Raw genomic sequence first — 20,000 nt, 5'->3', positions numbered from 1 at the left:
TAGTAGAGCCCCTGTCTAAATCCAGCACGTTCTCATGAACACAAACATGCTTTTGTCTCCTGCTCTTCTGCTCTCCCTTTCTCTCTCCCTGTCTCTCCACCCCTCCCTTCCTCTATTCCAGTGTTTGGAGGTTGGAGAGGGGAGAGAACCTCTGCTGGTCTTCTCTGTTTCTTTCCCTCTACTCTCTATCCTTCCTCCATTCCCTCCCTCCATCCCAGTGTAAGGAGGGTGCAGAGGGGGTACATGGCCGCCTGCCTAGCCTAGGCAGCCCCTCTCCACCGTGACTAAACTGTTAAATCTACCCCCTGGCATCCTTCTGGCCTAGTGCCTAGCAGACCTGGGTTCAAACAGTATTTGAAATCATTCCAAACACTTTGTGATTGATCGAGGTTAACTGGCTACATGGATCAATAGAATAGACTCAAAATTGTAATCCCTTCCCATCTGATACCTCTTGGCAGGCTAGAGTAAAAGCTCAAATTTATTTAAAATGTTTTACAAATTATTTGAACCCAGGTGTGGCAGCCTAGAGCCTAGCACACCATAGAAACTGTTAATTTGACTAGAGAGCAATGTCACTGGGCTATTATCTATTTCGCAGACAAGACCTACTGTTCTCACACACACATGCACACACGCAGGCACACACACAGGCACATGCTGTCAAGCACGCACATACACACACGATTGTCAAGGAGCTAAAGGAAGCAGCGAGTAAAATATGAGGGGAAAACATGCTTCACACACCTGAGAGGGAGATTAAGCCTTTATCGCTCTCTCTCTCTCACCCTCTCTTTCTCTTGCTCCCTCTTTCTCTTTCTTTCTCTCTCTCTCTCTCTCTCTCTGTGCCTCCATCACTTTATAACCATGGCTACTCGACCACGCTGGAGGGTGGTCCCTCTCAGTGCTCTACATTGCAAGCATTTCATAAATATTGTCAGAAGAATGGACACATGTGCAACTTGCGATTTATAGCTAAATGTATACTGCAGTAGCTGTTTTCAAAGTATTTCTGCCATTTTGTTTCATATCTGGTAATGCACAAAGAAATACGAATCCTAACGTTATATCCCACCTGGCGCAGCAACACTGCCTGTCTGGGGGGCTGTGCGCACTGTGAGTGAAGTTCTGAAAGTTTCATTTTTAGAAGCAAAGCACACAGGCATAAAAGTTGGTATCCTCGTGTTTCTTGGATATTTACATTGTTTTGTTCACAACTTCCACTGCTGGCGAAGAGACGTTGTTGGTCTCTACTAGTCAGATTCTCACAGGCACACCTGACAACTTGAGTGTCCCACATTTCAGCAAATAAATGTCCTGTTTCAAATAAACTCAATGTCTAAATTAATTGTATACGAGGTTACCATGAATTACCATGAATTGTTTACGAGGTTCAATATTGGATTTGTTAAATAAAATGATTCAGTAGTGGCTAAAAAAACATATGGCGATAATACATTTTTATCGCCAGTAAGAAACTGCTAGCCATTGGCTGCTAACAGTTGAGAACTGCTAGGTATAAACTGGCAAGCACAAAACCACTCAACAACTTCGGGAGTACAGACCCCCAGAAATCAGCCCATCGCCCTCTAGTGGGCAAAAGCTGTGTGCATTAAGGAAATAGACGCCTGGCTCAAATAGAAGCTTGTCTGTAATAAGCGCCTGCTGTGTTCAGTGATTTAAACAAATAAACACCCGGGCTACTAATTTAAGTTTTACGTTAAACGGACTGTGTGCGTCTGCCTGATTGGGGGGCTGTTGTTATAATAATCACCCCCCCTCCCCACGCCATTCACCCTGCTGACATTGCCATGGAGACCGGGCCCTGCTTTGTCTTTCAGCCCGGAGACTGTTACCTAGCGATAGAGAGAAAGAGAGTGAGGACAAGATGTGTGACCTGTTGCCACAAGAAAAGGGCAACCAGTGAAGAACAAAAACCATTGTAAATACAACCTATATTTATGTTTATTTATTTTCCCTTTTGTACTTGAACTATTTGCACATAATATGACATTTGAATGTTTTTATTATTTTGGAACTTTTGTGAGAGTAATGTTTAATGTTTTTTATATTAAATAAAACATTTTTTTGTTTATTTCACTTTTGTTTATTATCTTGTTAACATATGCTTCCCATGCCAATAAAGCCCTTGAATTGAATTGAGAGGAGAGAGACTGACTGACTGACTGACTGACTGACTGACTGACTGACTGACTGACTTACTTGACCTTTTGCATGTGACACCATGGTACAAATGTGACTATGGTGACAACGTCTGACTGATGTCCACACACACGGACACAGGCTCACTGTTCTATAGCTCGATGACGAATAGCTTTTGAACCATAATAGTCTACGCCCTGTCTAAGCCAGGACACACAGATTTTGGCCTTACTGCTATTAGCACATACAAACGCATTGAATAACAGATTCACAACATGGAACAACAGATAGTCCCAAAAAATGAATAAAAACAAATTTTGTTCTGAAATGTCTCTCCTATACCTGAGAGATATAAGACAGATCAGGAAACATTTGTTATTTTTTTAAACATGTATTTAACCATTTTTATGGCATTTAACAGTCTCCATTTATCCTTCCATTCAAGTTTTCAACTGGTACCGGGGGACCTTTAGACAAGTTTTCAACTGGTACCGGGGGGACCTTTAGACAAGTTTTCAACTGGTACCGGGGGACCTTTAGACAAGTTTTCAACTGGTACCGGGGGACCTTTAGACAAGTTTTTTGAGACCTGTGTGTTTCCTAGAACAGAACAACTGACATATACGTGTACATGAGAGTCTCACCGTATTAGTGTGTAGCCCAAACTGTTCTGACATACAGACGTTAGCAGATCAGATTTACCGACGTCAGAGGAGTCCCAACACGCTTGTAGAGGGTCGTAGAGCAGAACGGAGAACACCATCGTGTACATGAGAGTCTCATCTCATAATATTCTCGTGCTGCTGCTCCAGTTTCAACTGTTCTGCCTGCGGCTATGGAACCCTGACCTGTTCACCGGACGTGCTACCTTGTCCCAGACCTGCTGTTTTCAACTCTCTAGAGACAGCAGGAGCGGTAGAGATACTCTTAATGATCGGCTATGAAAAGCCAACTGACATTTACTCCTGAGGTGCTGACTTGCTGCACCCTCGACACCTACTGTGATTATTATTATTTGACCATGCTGGTCATTTATGAACATTTGAACATCTTGGCCATGTTCTGTTATAATCTCCACCCGGCACAGCCAGAAGAGGACTGGCCACCCCTCATAGCCTGGTTCCTCTCTAGGTTTCTTCCTAGGTTTTGGCCTTTCTAGGGAGTTTTTCCTAGCCACCGTGCTTCTACACCTGCATTGCTTGCTGTTTGGGGTTTTAGGCTGGGTTTCTGTACAGCACTTTGAGATATCAGCTGATGTAAGAAGGGCTATATAAATACATTTGATTTGATTTGAATAGTTTGCAGAACAAACCATTCGGAAGGTACGGACAATTTTGTGAAAAGAGCGATTTTCGGAATGTCTCCTGGTCTGACAAACACCGATCTAGCTCTGCCACCTTTCACCGCAGATCCGGAAGTGCGACATCGGTGGATGTGGTGGATTGAGACGCATACAATGCAAATGAACAGATATCTCCAGCTTGAAACTGACATGTTTATGGGGATGTTGTTATTATGCTAATTCGATGTTGGTGGGGGCGTAGACATCGACCTTAGGGGGGTTTTAAACCATGCCGGATTAACATGGACCCCTTCTACCATTAAATATCTCTTCTTTAGACATGGTATGTCGGTGTGTGCGTGTGTGTGTGTGTGTGTGTGCGTGCGTGTTTGAGTGTACGTGTATGTGTTTGAGTGTATGTGTGAATGTTTGAGTGTATGTGTGCGTGCCTGAGTGTATGTGTGAATGTGCGCACACTTTTGAACCATGTGACTCAAAGCTTAACCAGGGTGAAATGGCTAAATAGCAATCTTTACATGTACCCATGACAGCCGCGTTACTGTGATGTGAGCCACAAAAATCACTCTGACAAGGATTTAGGAAGGAAAGAAAATACCCCCATCTCTCTCTCTCTCTCTATGTGTGTGTGTGGGTGTCGGTGAGAGAAAGGCCACCATCTGAGACACAGAGCAGGGAGTGGTTAAGGAGCATGAAAACATTGCTCTCTCTCTCTCCCTTCCTCCATACTCCCTCCCTCTGTATCTCCCCACATTAAAAAAGGTGGTAGGAATTCACTGTAGTATACTGTAGTATTTGCAGTTTACTATAGAATAAATACTGTAGTAAAAAAATGTGGTATATATTGTAGTATTTACTATAGCTAAAATGTTTTTTTTTTTGTGGACTGCAGTGTTTTTGTTCTACAGTATACTACACAATTCTATACTAAGTACTACACATGATTAGGGTTGCACATTTTGGGGAATATTCAGAGGTGGAAACTTTCCGTGGGAATTAAAGGGAATATATGGGAATGAATATTAATACCATTTAAATGTAGATGTTTTTTTCATTGGATATATTTACCATACCATATGGAGACCAAAACACAAACCTTTTACCTTATCATAATATTTGCAAATAATTAAATCCTTCTAATAGAAATAAAAACATTTTAGTTACGAATTCTACTTTAATTAAATGAGTCGACTCTTCACATGGGATGATTTCACGGAAAAAATGTTTTCAACATACATCTGTAAAATGATAGTCTAGAAACTAAAGCTTTGGTTGTCTTCCTCTCAGGCTTCCATGTCTTCTCCCTGGACCTCCTCAATGTCCACCTCTTGAACATCAGATTTTGAGGCCTCATCTTCATTGTCACTTTCCAACCTTGTTGAGGATGGCTCGTTGTCAGGTTCAAAAAGCCAAAAATGTGCACAGACGGCCACCAATTTTTCAACTCTTGTATTGGTCAGCCTGTTGCTTGCTTTGGTGTGTGTGTGTGTTCCCAAACAAGGACCAGGTGCGCTCTGAGACGGCTGATGTTGGTGGGATTTGGAGGATGATGGAAATCAAGCCTCAGATCCACAAAGTCCCTTCCACCAGGTGGCTGATGAGATATGTTGGCACGACTGCCATATTGCATCTCCATCCCAAAGCCCTTACTTGGAAGTGTACTTCGCCAGACTGCCAAGAACCTTGCCCTCATCCAGACCAAGGTGGCGAGACACGGTAGAGATGATACCACAGGCCTTGTTGATCTCTGCACCAGACAGGATGCTCTTGCCAGCATACTTGGGGTCCAACATGTACGCTGCGGTGTGTATAGGCTTCAGGCAGAAGTCTTCATGCTTTTTGATGTATTTCAGAACTGCAGTTTCCTCTGCTTGGAGCAACAGTGAAGTGGGCAGGGCAGTACAGATTTCTTCTCTTACATCTGCAAGCAGAGTCTGAACATCAGACAGGATGGCATTGTCTCCCTCAATCCGTGCAATGGCTACTGCTATAGGTTTCAGGAGTTTCAGGCTGCTTACCACTTTCACCCAAAATACATAATCCAGGAGGATCCTCTTAATGGGGCTGTCCATATCGGCAGACTGTGATATGGCCATTTCTTGGAGAGACTCCTTCCCCTCCAGGAGACTGTCAAACATGAAGACACCACCACCCCAACAGGTGTTGCTGGGCAGCTTCAATGTGGTGCTCTTTTTCTTCTCACTTTGCTTCGTGAGGTAGATTGCTGCTATAACTTGATGACCCTTCACATACCTACCCATTTCCTTGGCTCTTTTGTAGTGTATCCATTGTTTTCAGTGCCATGATGTACTTGAGGAGCAGATTCAATGCATGGGCAGCACAGCCAATGGGTGTGATGTGAGGGTAGGACTCCTCCACTTTAGACCAAGCAGCCTTCATGTTCACAGCATTGTCTGTCACCATTGGAAATACCTTCTGTGGTCCAAGGTCATTGATGACTGCCATCAGCTCATCTGCAATGTAGAGACTGGTGTGTCTGTTGTCCCTTGTGTTTGCGCTCTTGTAGAATACTGGTTGAGGGGTGGAGATGATGTCGTTAATTATTCCTTTCCCACGAACATTCGACCACCCATCAGAGATGATTGCAATACAGTCTGCTTTCTCGATGATTTCCTTGACCTTCACTTGAACTCTGCATCCAGCAAATGAGTAGATAAAGCATGTCTGGTTGGAGGGGTGTATGCTGGGTGAAGAACATTCAGAAATCTCTTCCAATACTCATTGCCTGTGAACATCAGAGGTGAACCAGTTTCATACACAGCTTGAGCAAGACATTCATCAGCATTTCTCTGACTACGTTCCTCCATTGAGTCAACAAAGACTTCTGATTCCAGGAGGACTATGAGCTGCTGCTATCGATAAGGTGTCTGATTCATAATTTTCACCTCAAATAGAAATAGAGGGACTTTTGTCAGAGATTGCTTGTTGTGAGCGCTGAGGGAACTTTATGCACTTGGCCAGATGATTCTGCATCTTTGTTGCATCCTTCACATATGATTTGGCACAGTACTTGTAAATGTACACAGCTTTTCCTTCTACATTAGCTGCAGTGAAATGTCTCCACACATCAGATAGTGCCCGTGGCATTTTCCTGTAAAGATTAGAAAAAAAAATGTAAGAAAAACCCAAATACAATTCCATGTACAGATAAATAGTTAAGCAGTTAGATTAAACAACTTTGTAAGATGCTTGTTTCAAAATGAAACATCTCTGGAAACAGGTGAATTAACACTCCTCAGTTAGCAGGTTCAAGCAAGCTAAAACTAACATGGTAGCAAAAACTAACTAGCAGAAATTGTTAACAAGTTAGAAAATATTTAAACACACGTTGCTGTAGGCTACTATTTACTAGTTAACAAAAAATCATGTATTTCATATAAAATATATTCACCCCACTCAGTATTGTAATAAAAACTTACCAGAAAGTATGTAGTCCTTGGCTCAGACAGTGTAGTAGTGGGGGCTCAATAGCATCTCATTAGTGTGCAAGATCTTGAGAATCAGCTGTGCATGTGATGGTAGAATGCACTGTGCATGTGATGGTAGAATTGCAGAGGGTTGAATTGAATTGGTGATAGTTTAACTAAAATATGCCACAAGACCTAGAATTGCCTTATGTGTATCCCACAAAAAAGGCTCACTGTTATGAGCTAACTTTTCTGATGAATTTAAGTAAAATTCTCAAAATTCCCAGGGTTTACTTTCCATGATCAAGGGATACTACAGGGTGTAGTATAATATTCTACAGTATACTAAAGTTTACAATAGAATTCTATAGTAAGTACTGTAGTATTCTATAGTAAGTACTGTAGTATTCTATAATAAACTGTAGTATTCTATAGTAAGTAATGTAGTATTATATAGTAAGTACTGTAGTATTATATAGTCAACTGTAATATTCTATAGTAAGTACTGTAGTATTCTATTGTAAACTGTAGTATTCTATAGTAAGTAATGTAGTATGTTATTGTAAACTGTAGTATTCTATAGTAAGTACTGTAGTATTATATAGTAAACTGTAGTATTCTATAGTAAGTACCGTAGTATTATGTAGTAGACTGTAGTATTCTATGGTAAGTACTGTAGTATTCTATAGTAAACTGTAGTATTCTATAGTAAACTGTAGTATATTTCTATGCCTCCCTATCAGTCTTTATATTATTCACTCTCATAATCTTAAATTATCCTGTATCTTTTCTAAACTCAGTCCCTCCCCGGCAGCCCCACTTTCCTTCTCCGCTACAGTGTTGAATTGTCGCATCGTGTGGAGCTGCTGAAAACAAAACATAAACAAACACCCACTCCCAAAACTAGGACAGGACAACAGGGGACAATCCAGACTCTCTGCATGGCGCCACAGCATATCTCTGTCCACTGCTGTGTCGCTGACACACACACACACACACACACACACACACACACACACACACACACACACACACACACACACACACACACACACACACACACACACACACACACACACACACACACACACACACACACACACACACACACACACACACACACACACACACACAGCTGGCTGATACACCGGAACACCTCTGGAGCTAACAGAAGGTACTGCTCCAACATCTTTAAACACAGATCCACTTTGTCCAAACTACACTACAGACCGGTGGCCAACTGAAATGGAAAGAAAAATACTATTTGGTTATACTATATTCACATATTATTATGTCATTTGTGACACTTGATTCATGACTCTTGATTCATGACTCTTGATTCATGACTCTTGATTCATGACTCATTCCTAAAACTAATTCCAATTTACCAGCGGTTTGAGATGACTTGGGAATTAATTGGGCTATTGAACGCCACTTGTCATTTTTCGAGAACAATAGCGTATGTCTGATACTAGCGTTATCGGCATATTCAACAGCGTTTAAGAAATATATTACCTTCAACAGTTTTATCTTGTGATCAAGCCATCAATGTTTTGTGATTATTGGTGTTGTAAAAATGTTAGCTAACGGGTTAGTAATTAGCATGTTTGACATTTCAGTGGAAATACTACGACTATCAGCAGTTTAGCCAAAACAATAAGTCCAGTATTATCGGCATACAGTCCCTAGTTATTGGCTACCTTACTATTTTGTTCAATTACAAGATATATCCGTTTAATTTTGTTCAAAAAAGAGAAACCAACCTCGTATCCAAAGTATTTACTCGATAGTTGACTAGTTGGCTAGCCTTCCAGTAATAAAAAATGACTTGCCTGTCAACTTTTCATTGCGTAGCCCGGTGCGCCCTCCTGTAGACTCTTAACAATCTTATTCAGTGTTGTAACCAAATAATGTCTCATTATTTGTTTTACAGATTAATCTTATGTTTTGAGAACGTAGATAACAGTTTAATACTAACATATAAATGAGTATGAATAATTTAGGTACAAAGTTGGACATTAAATGATCTGTCACACAGTTGAATTTTACAACATACAAAAACTGCAATGAGAATCAGTGGTCAGCTAGCGAGAAGGGTGTCTTTAGTCGCAAAACATACGGTTATTTTCTAGGCCATTTAAACGTTGAGCTCCAGGTGATCCTCCAACCACTAGAGAGTGTCTGAAGTTAGGGGCTGTCCGATGTTGGGGGAAAACGAGCTAACAGTGAAGCACTATTCCACTGACTGAGTCTCTGTCTGTTCTCTGTTTTAAAGCTAGAGGGCTTCAATTAAGCATTGTCATGTGAATCCATGCACGCACGCCCACACACCAAATTTAGATTTGATCTCACCACAGCCAATTAAAGGTTAAAGGCCACGCTTAAGGTCACAGCCATTCGCCTCGCCTCTCCTTCTCACCTCAAATCAAATCAAATCAAATGTTATTTGTCACATACCCATGGTCAGCAGATGTTAATGCGAGTGTAGCAAAATGCTTGTGCTTCTAGTTCCGACCACGCAGTAATATCTAACAAGTAATCTAACAATTTCACAACAACTACCTTATACACACAAGTGTAAAGGAATGAATAAGAATATGTACACATGAATATATGGATGAGCGATGCCGAACGGCATAGGCTAGATGCAGTAGATGGTCTAGAGTACAGCATATACATATGAGATGAGTAATGTAGGGTATGTAAACATAATTATATCTCTTTCTCCTCGTTTCTCCTCCTCTCCCACGTCCCTGACCCTCTCTACCACATCCTCTCCTCCTCTAACTGTCTGTTTCTCTCTCTGTTGCTCTCTCTGTTGCTCTCTCCGTCCCTCTCTCTGTCTCTCTCTCTGTTTCTCTCTCTGTCCATCTCTCTGTCTCTCTCTCTGTTTCTCTCTCTGTCCCTCTCTCTGTCTCTCTCTCTGTTTCTCTCTCTGTTTCTCTCTCTGTCTCTCTCTCTGTCCCTCTCTCTGTCTCTCTCTCTCTGTTTCTCTCTCTGTCCCTCTCTCTGTCTCTCTCTCTGTTTCTCTCTCTGTCCCTCTCTCTGTCTCTCTCTCTGTTTCTCTCTCTGTTTCTCTCTCTGTTTCTCTCTCTGTCCCTCTCTCTGCCTCTCTCTCTCTGTCCCTCTCTCTGCCTCTCTCTCTCTGTTTCTCTCTCTGTTTCTCTCTCTGTTTCTCTCTGTCCCTCTCTCTGTCTCTCTCTCTGTCTCTCTCTCTGTTTCTCTCTCTGTCCCTCTCTCTGTTTCTCTCTCTGTTTCTCTCTCACTCCCCCATTATGCCATATGCTTCCAACTGCCTTCCTCGACAGCTACAGGATTTAAACGCTCCATCCAACCGGCCAACCAGTCTTTAAAAACAACATGTTCCCTTTCTCTCCAACCATATTTACCCTACAGTGGGAGTGTGTGTGTTAAGTGGGTAAAGAATAAGAGAGGGAGGGAGAGAAGGAGAGAGAGACGGAGAAAGTGAAAAGGGAGAGAGAGAAAAAGGTGAGAGAGAGAGTAAGTGAGAGAGAGGGACTCAGAGAGACAGGAGGAGAAAGAGAAAGGGAGAGAGAGAGAGATTGAGGGAAAGAGAGTGAGAGGGAGAGGGAGAGGGAGAGGGAGAGGGAGAGTGCACGTTTTGCCCATGACAACTGCTGTGTATCACCTGAGCAAGTGTGTGTGTGCTGTCAGCTAGCATCAACGTGAAAAGATGGTAGGCTTAAGTACGAGCATGCGTGGAGAAGAGGAGAGAGAAATAGAGAGAGGGAACAGAGAGAGGGACAGAGAGAGGGACAGAGAGAGGGACAGAGCGATAAACAGAGAGAGTGAGGGAGGAGAGAGAAACAGAGAGAGGGACAGAGAGAGGGACAGAGCGATAAACAGAGAGAGTGAGGGAGGAGAGAGAAACAGAGAGAGGGACAGAGAGAGGGACAGAGCGATAAACAGAGAGAGTGAGGGAGGAGAGAGAAACAGAGAGAGGGACAGAGAGAGGGACAGAGCGATAAACAGAGAGAGTGAGGGAGGAGAGAGAAACAGAGCGATAAACAGAGGGAGGGAGGAGAGACTGGAAGAAAAGAAGAGAGGGGATGTCACGTTCCTGACCTATTTTTATGTTATTTTGATTATGTTTAGTTGGTCAGGGCGTGAGTTGGGGTGGGCATTGTATGTTGTGTGTGTTTTGGTTAGTCTATGGGTGTTGTATGTGTATGGGATAGAGTATTGTTAGGTTGTCTAGTTATGTCTATGGCTGCCTAGATTGGGTCTCAATCAGAGACAGCTGTCATTCATTTGTCTCTGATTGGGAGCCATATTTAAGGCAGCCATAGGCAGTAGGCTTTTGTGGGTAGTTGTCTTGTTTAACGTTTGTTGCTTGTCTGTGCACTTGCGTTATTTAGCGTCACGATCATTTGTTGTTTTTTGTTTGTTTGTATAGTGTTTTCGTTTCATGTTCATCTTCGTTCATTTATTAAAAGAAGATGGCTTATTTTCCTCATGCTGCGTTTTGGTCCGAATCTCTTCCACACGATCGTGACAGAACTACCCACCACAACAGGACCAAGCGGATTGAGGAAGGAGGGAAGGAACTAAAGCAATGGAGAGAAGAGGAATGGAGTTGGGAGCAAATTTTCAATGGAGAAGGACCCTGGGCTAAGGTTGGTGTGAATCGCCGCTTGAGGGAGGAGAAGAAGGCAGCCACAGCCCAGGAGCGCTGGTATGAGGAGGCAGCACGTAAGAGAGGCTGGAAGCCCGAGAGGCTCACCCAAAAATTTCTTGGGGGGGGGCTAAAGGGGAGTGTGGCGAAGCCGGGTTGGATACCTGAGCCAACTCCCCGGGCTTACCGTGGAGTAAGAGGGCGTCGTACTGGTCAGACACCGTGTTATGCGGTAAAGCGCACGGTGTCCCCAGTACGCGTGCTTAGCCCAGTGCGGGCTATTCCACCTTGCCGCACTGGGAGGGCTAGGTTGGGCATCGAGCCGGATGCCATGAAGCCGGCCCAACGTATCTGGCCTCCAGTACGTCTCCTCGGGCCGGTGTACATGGCACCAGCCTTACAGGTGGTGTCCCCGGTTTGCCTGCATAGCCCAGTGCGGGCTATTCCACCTCGCCGCACTGGCAGGGCTACGGGGACCATTCAACCTGGTAAGGTTGGGGAGGCTCGGTGCTCAAGAGCACGTGTCCTCCTTCACGGTCCGGTATATCCGGCACCACCTTCCCACCCCAGTCCAGTACCACCAGTGCCTACACCACGCACCAGGCTTCCAGTGCATCTCCAGAGCCCTGTTCCTCTTCCACGCACTCTCCCTATGGTGCGTGTCTCCAGCCCAGTGCCTCCAGTTCCGGCACCACGCACCAAGCCTCCTGTGCGTCTCCAGAGCCCTGGACGCACTGTTCCTTCTCCCCGCACTCGCCCTGAGGTGCGTGTCCTTAGCCCGGTACCTCCAGTTCCGGTACCACGCACCAGGCCTACAGTGCGTCTCAGCCGGCCAGAGTCTGCCGTCTGCCCAGCGGCGCCTGAACTGCCCGTCTGCCCAGCGGCGCCTGAACTGCCCGTCTGCCCAGCGGCGCCTGAACTGCCCGTCTGCCCAGCGGCGTCTGAACTGCCCGTCTGCCATACGCCGTCTGAACTGTCCGTCTGCCATGAGCCTGCAAAGCCGCCCGTCTGCCATGAGCCTGCAAAGCCGCCCGTCTGCCATGAGCCTACAGAGCCGTCCGCCAGACAGGAGCCGCTAGAGCCGTCCGCCAGAGAGGAGCCGCTAGAGCCTTCCGCCAGACCGGATCAGCCAGAGCCTTCCGCCAGACCGGATCAGCCAGAGCCTTCCGCCAGACCGGATCAGCCAGAGCCTTCCGCCAGACCGGATCAGCCAGAGCCTTCCGCCAGACCGGATCAGCCAGAGCCTTCCGCCAGACCGGATCAGCCAGAGCCTTCAGCCAGCCATGACCAGCCAGAGCCTTCAGCCAGCCATGACCAGCCAGAGCCGTCAGCCAGCCATGACCAGCCAGAGCCGTCAGCCAGCCATGACCAGCCAGAGCCGTCAGCCAGCCATGACCAGCCAGAGCCAGCCAGCCAGGATCCGCCAGCCAGCCAGGATCCGCCGTCCCTCAGTCCGGAGCTGCCGTCCCTCAGTCCGGAGCTGCCGTCCCTCAGCCCGGAGCTGCCGTCCCTCAGCCCGGAGCTGCCGTCCCTCAGCCCGGAGCTGCCGTCCCTCAGCCCGGAGCTGCCGTCCCTCAGCCCGGAGCTGCCGTCCCTCATCCCGGTGTTGCCCCTTATCCCGGTGCTGCCCCTTATCCCGATGCTGCCCCTTCAGTTAGGTGGGTTTAGTTGGAGGGTGGTCATTGGGGGGGGGGATACGGAAGCGGGGAGTGACTATGGTGGTGTGGGGACAGCGTCCAGAGCCGGAGCCACCACCGTGGACAGATGCCCACCCAGACCCTCCCCTAGACTTTTGGTGGTGCGTTCGGAGTACGCACCTTGAGGGGGGGGTTATGTCACGTTCCTGACCTATTTTTATGTTATTTTGATTATGTTTAGTTGGTCAGGGCGTGAGTTGGGGTGGGCATTGTATGTTGTGTGTGTTTTGGTTAGTCTATGGGTGTTGTATGTGTATGGGATAGAGTATTGTTAGGTTGTCTAGTTATGTCTATGGCTGCCTAGATTGGGTCTCAATCAGAGACAGCTGTCATTCATTTGTCTCTGATTGGGAGCCATATTTAAGGTAGCCATAGGCAGTAGGCTTTTGTGGGTAGTTGTCTTGTTTAACGTTTGTTGCTTGTCTGTGCACTTGCGTTATTTAGCTTCACGATCATTTGTTGTTTTTTGTTTGTTTGTATAGTGTTTTCGTTTCATGTTCATCTTCGTTCATTTATTAAAAGAAGATGGCTTATTTTCCTCATGCTGCGTTTTGGTCCGAATCTCTTCCACACGATCGTGACAGGGGAGGAGATATATGTATATATATATTATCGTTACAACACTGTACATAATGTCATTACACATAATATGATGTTTACTGGTCATTTTATATGATTTATTTTTCACTTTCGTTTATCTATTTAAAACTTGCTTTGGCAATGTAAACATATGTTTCCCATGCCAATAAAGCCCCTTTCGCATTTAAAATGATCTCTCCTCTATGTTTCTCTGCCTTTTTCTCTTACTACCTCTCTCTCTCTGTCTGCCCCTCTCTCACTCTGTCTGCTCCTCTCTCGCTGTCTCTCTCTCTGTCCCACTTGCTCTCTCTCTCTGTCCCTCTCTCGCTCTGTCCCTCTCTCTCACTCTCTATATGCCCCTCTCTCTGTCCCACTCTCTGTCCCTCTCTCTGTCCCACTCGCTCTCTCTCTGTCCCTCTCTCGCTCTGTCCCTCTCTCTCTCTCTCTCTCTCCTCTCTCTCTCTCTCTCTCTCTCTCTCTCTCTCTCTCTCTCTCTCTCTCTCTCTCTCTCTCTCTCTCTCTCTCTCTCTCTCTCTCTCTCTCTCTCTCTCTCTCTCTCTCTCTCTCTCTCTCTCTCTCTCTCTCTCTCTCTCTCTCTCTCTCTCTCTCTCTCTCTCTCTCTCTGTCTCTGTCCCTCTCTGTCCCTCTCTCTCTCTCTCTCTCTCTCTCTCTCGCTCTGTCTCTCTTTTTCTCTCTCTCTCTCTCTCTCTCTCTGTCCTTCTCTGTCTCTGTCCCTCTCTGTCTCTGTCCCGCTCTCTCCCTCTATCTCTCTCTCTGTCTCTCTCCCTCTCTCTATCTGTCCCTTTCTCCCTCCCTCTCCCTCTCTGTCTCTCTCTCTATCTCTCTCTCTGTACCACTTTCTTCCTCTCTCTCTCAGTGTCTCTCACTCTACCTGTATCTCTCTCTCTCTCTCTCTCTCTCTCTCTCTCTCTCTCTCTCTCTCTCTCTCTCTGACTCTCTCTCTCTCTGACTCTCTCTCTCCCTCTGACTCTCTCTCACTCTACCTGTATCTCTCTCTGTCTCTCTGTCTCTCTGTCCCTCTGTCCCTCTCTCTCTCTCCCTCTGTCCCTCTGTCCCTCTGTCCCTCTGTCCCTCTCTCTCTCTCTCTCTCTCTGTCTCTCTCTCTCTCTCTCTCTCTCTCTCTCTCTGTCTCTCTGTCCCTCTCTCTCTCTCTCTCTCTCTCTGTCTCTCTGTCTCTCTGTCTCTCTGTCCCTCTGTCTCTGTGTCTCTGTCTCTCTCTCTCTCTCTGTCTCTGTGTCTCTGTCTCTCTCTCTCTCTGTCTCTGTCTCTCTCTGTCTCTGTCTCTGTGTCTCTGTCTCTCTCTGTCTCTGTCCCTCTCTCTCTCTCTCTCTGTCTCTCTGTCTCTGTGTCTCTCTGTCTCTGTCTCTCTCTGTCTCTCTCTGTCTCTCTCTGTCTCTCTCTGTCTCTCTGTCCCTCTGTCCCTCTCTCTCTCTCTGTCCCTCTCTCTCTCTCTCCCTCTCTCTCTCTTGCTGTCCCTCTCTCTCTCTTGCTGTTCCTCTCTCTCTCTTGCTGTCCCTCTCTTTCTCTGTCCCTCTTTCTCTCTATCTCTCTGTTGCTCTCTCACTCTCTGTCCCTCTCTATCTCTCTCTCGCTCCCGCCTGTCTTTTTTTGTATCTTTTCTCTCTCTCGATTTGTCTCTCTTTGTCTATGTCCACTTCCCGGTTTCCTTTCCTTTACCGGAGAACACGCCTCTTCTTTCCTTCTCCTTTAGTTTCTCCTCTCTCTATAACTCTGTATGGTATTGTGATCCTTGTATAATAAACACAACAAAAGAAAACACAAAGACTAGGGCACTATATAGAAAATAGGATGCCATTTGGGACAGAGCCAGAGACACAAGCTGCCCTCCTGATAACCTAACCTCCCACAGGGCTCTGTCTCAATATGTATTTCCTCTCTGACCAGGATGAGAACACGCGTAAACACACACACCAGATGTCGCCCTGTTTCTATCTCCTAGCCAGCAGTCATTTCTTTGTGTTATTTCTTACGTTATTTAAATCTAGACTTGGTTTCTTCTATCGTAATCGCTCCTCTTTCACCTCAGCTGCCAAACTAAACCTGATTCAGATGACCATCTTACCCATGCTAGATTACGGAGACACAATTTATAGATCAGCAGGTAAGGGTGCTCTCGAGCGGCTAGATGTTCTTTACCTTTCGGCCATCAGATTTGCCACCAACGCTACTTATACGGCACATCACTGCACTCTATACTCTTCTGTAAACTGGTCCTCTCTGTATACCTGTCGCAAGACCCTCTGGTTGATGCTTATTTATAAAACCCTCTTAGGCCTCGCTCCCCCCTATCTGAGAAATCTACTGTAGCCCTCGTCTTTCACATACAACACCCGTTCTGCCAGTCACATTCTGTTAAAGGTTCCCAAAGCACACACATCCCTGGGTCGCTCCTCTTTTCAGTTCGCTGCAGATAGCAACTGGAACGAGCTGCAACAAACACTCAAACTAGACAGTTTTATCTCAATCTCTTCATTCAAAGACTCAATCATGGACACTCTTACTGACAGTTGTGGGTGCTTTACGTGATGTATTGTTGTCTCTACCTTCTGACCTTTGTGCCTTGCTATGTTGTTGTCTTAGGTCTCTCTTGTCATGATGTGTGTTATGTCCTATATTTTTATTTAATTTATTTTGAATTTTTAATCCCAGCCCCGGTCCCCGCAGGAGGCCTTTAGCCTTTTGGTAGGCCGTCATTGTAAACAAATAAGAATTTGTTCTTAACTGAGTTGCCTAGTTAAATAAAGGTTAAATAAAAATACAAACATTTGGTAATAATGTTTCATGTATTATTAGCTACAGATGAAAACAACTGTTGGACATTAGATCGGTGGTAACGGCTGACATTTGAGCTTCCCTGACCTGGATCCTTTGTTTGAACTTCCAGATGCTTCTCTATTCGTCTATTCCCCTCACGGGACAACACGTCTCCCCTGTTTGACCTAGACAGTTTGTGTGTGTATTTATATGTAGGCTACGTGTGCCTTTTAAAAATTGATAATTATTGAATGATATAACTCAGGGGAGAGAGAAGCTGTTGATTACTTTGAACCTTTTAACTTTGTGCCAAAGTTTGTGTGTGTGTTTTGGTGTGTGTGTGTGTGTGTGTGTGTGTGTGTGTGTGTGTGTGTGTGTGTGTGTGTGTGTGTGTGTGTGTGTGTGTGTGTGTGTGTGTGTGTGTGTGTGTGTGTGTGTGTGTGTGTGTGTGTGTGTGTGTGTGTGTGTGTGTGTGTGTGTGTGTGTGTGTGTGTGTGTGTGTGTGCGTGTAAGTGTGTGTGTTACATACAGGTAAAAGCCTCCCCTGCTGATAGAGGACATCTGGTATTACTGCTCAGTGGTGTAACACACACACACACTCACACTCACACACACACACACACACACACACACACACACACACACACACACACACACACACACACACACACACACACATATATTATTAACCTCAATACTAAAAGACACTCAGTAGTTAGTCAGTAGTTAGTCAGTAGTCAGGCAGTAGCCAGTCAGTAGTCAGGCAGTAGTCAGTCAGTAGTTAGTCAGTCAGTAGTTAGTCAGTAATTAGTCAGTAGTCAGTCAGTAGTTAGGTAGTAGTTAGTCAGTAGTTAGTCAGTAGTTAGTCAGTAGTCAGGCAGTAGTCAGGCAGTAGTCAGTCAGTAGTTAGTCAGTAGTTAGTCAGTAGTCAGGCAGTAGTCAGTCAGTAGTCAGTCAGTAGTGCGGCAGTAGTTAGGCAGTAGTTAGGCAGTAGTTAGTCAGTAATTAGTCAGTAGTCAGTCAGTAGTTAGGTAGTAGTTAGTCAGTAGTTAGTCAGTAGTTAGTCAGTAGTCAGTCAGTAGTCAGTCAGTAGTCAGGCAGTAGCCAGTCAGTAGTTAGTCAGTAGTCAGGCAGTAGTCAGTCAGTAGTTAGGCAGTAGTTAGGCAGTAGTTGCATCTCTAAGAACCCTAAAGCTTCGTCTGGGATTTACCTCATCATCTCAATTTTAAATCCCAATAAGTATATTTTGATGGATGGAAACGTTTTGTGAAATTGAAAAAAGTGATCATTTGATACAGTTGAAATATTTACAAATTTGATGCGCTGAAATGAGAGCAAATGAACACTTTATAGTGATATTATGTCTGATCTGGCAAACAATGTAAAGTATGTGTAGATGGGTGTAATCTAGAGCCAAGCGTTTTGACTTGTAATCTGAGGGTATCCTGCTTGTTGAATTATGCAACAGAACGTGACAACAACAGTAAATAATGAAGTGGTCTAGACAGCGTATCTGAGTGCAGGTATGCCTAAACAGAGGAGTTGTTTGTGGTTGCGGCCTTGTTCCACCCCTTTATGTTAATGTATTCATATGTACAAATACACCCCCCATTTATTTATTAAATGAGGCACATATTATTTTCGTTCTTTTAACACAAAATATAAAATAAATACCTGATACGATTAGAGCATTTATATATGAGTGCATTCTATAAATAAAAAACTGGAACATTTTACAATAAATGGAAAACCTGAATTCCTACCAAAATCCCTGAACTTAATTTCTTTATTTGTCTGTGCCAGTAAAATGTTTTGTGATTCATTCACCTACCTAATGGATTTTTTTTTAATCTAAAAGTTTGTGGAGTATGTTGATCCATTGTCCTTTGTTGCATTTATAATAATTATTATAACTTTTAACAATTGTGATGACTGTTGCTTGTGTGTGTGTGTGTGTGTGTGTGTGTGTGTGTGTGTGTGTGTGTGTGTGTGTGTGTGTGTGTGTGTGTGTGTGTGTGTGTGTGTGTGTGTGTGTGTGTGTGTGTGTGTGTGTGTGTGTGTGTGTGTGTGTGTGTGTGTGTGTGTGTGTGTGTGTGTGTAGGTGTGGGGTGTGTCGGGCATACTGATGCTTGCTGGCGGTAGCTGTTGTATAAGATGAGGGTCTAAGGTCAAACAGAAACCATGGGAGACCCTCCCTCCCCCCCCTCCCTACCTCCCTCCCTCTCTGTCTCTCATCGTCGCTCTCTCGCTCTCTCTCTGGGCTTAAGGAGTCAAGCCTGGTTGTCGTGGTAACCCAGCTGTAAGTGACCAACACAAGCTTGCTTCCTGCCATCACCATGGAAACACTTCCTGGCTGGTTGTCGGGGGCAGCAGAGGAAAAAACAGCAGCTGGATTTACCATCGGTATTAAGAAGGAACTAATCCTTTCAGTTCACCAATCTCCCTCTCCCTGTCTCTCACACTGTCTCTCTCTCTCTCTCGCTTTCTCTATATGTCTGTCCCCCTCTCTCTCTCTCTGAGTCTCTCCCTTTATCTCTCTCTCTCGCCCTCTTCCTCTCTCTCTCCCTAATTCACCCCCCCTCTAACCCTACCTCTCTCTCTCTCTCTCTCTCTCCTTCTCCCCCTCTTATCTCCCTACCTGTCTTTCTTTCTCTTTCGCCTCCTTCTCTCTCTATCACTCTTTATTCCTCTCTCTTTCTTTCTTTTTGTATCTGTCTGTATGTCTCACTCTCTGTCTGTCTCTCTCCCTTTATATAGCTGTCTCTCTCTTTGAATGTTGTATCTGTGCAGCTCTCAGTTCCCTGTTGTTGGCTTTGTCTGGTGTAATATGTCAATTGATTCACCATATCCTCAATCTGAGTCCCAAATGGCATCATATTCCCTGTATAGCACTGCTTTTGACCGATGGGCTCTGGTCAGATGTAGTGCACTAGTGTACCATTTGGGTCACAAACTAAGCCTCCAGACCAGACGGTCAGATTTAAAACCTTCCCTCTCGCTCCGTCTCTCTCCTTCCCTTCCTCTCTCTCCCTCTGTCTCTCCTTCCCTCCCTCTCTCTCCCTCTGTCTCGCCTTCCCTCCCTCTCTCCATCTCTCTCTCTCCCTCGCTCTCTCTACTTCTCTCCCTCTCTCCCTCTGTCTCTACTTCCCTCCCTCTCTCTCCCTCTGTCTCGCCTTCCCTCCCTCTCTCGCCGTCTCTCTCTCTCCTTCCCTCCCTCTCTCTCCCTCTGTCTCTCCTTCCTTCCCTCTCTCTCCATCTCTCTCTTTCCATCCCTCTCTCTCCCTCTGTCTCTCCTTCCCTCCCTCTCTCTCCCTCTGTCTCTCCTTCCTTCCTTCCTCCTCTCTCTCCCCCTCTGTCTCTCCTTTCCTCTCTCTCTCTCCCTCTGTCTCTCCTTCCTTCCT

The 20,000-nt window shown here is 45.3% G+C and overlaps 1 protein-coding gene across 1 annotated transcript in view; it reads right to left on the bottom strand.

Annotated features, from left to right (window-relative positions):
* LOC139561165 (astrocytic phosphoprotein PEA-15-like) overlaps nucleotides 1-20,000 on the bottom strand; it is a 43,528-nt gene that overhangs the window by 4,913 nt on the left and 18,615 nt on the right. The window lies entirely within an intron of this gene.

This window comes from Salvelinus alpinus, chromosome 31 (assembly GCF_045679555.1).
Source record: "Salvelinus alpinus chromosome 31, SLU_Salpinus.1, whole genome shotgun sequence".
Taxonomy (NCBI): Eukaryota; Metazoa; Chordata; class Actinopteri; order Salmoniformes; family Salmonidae; genus Salvelinus; species Salvelinus alpinus.
The sequence above is the reverse complement of the archived record's forward strand: the minus strand, read 5'-3'. Positions and strand labels throughout refer to the sequence as shown.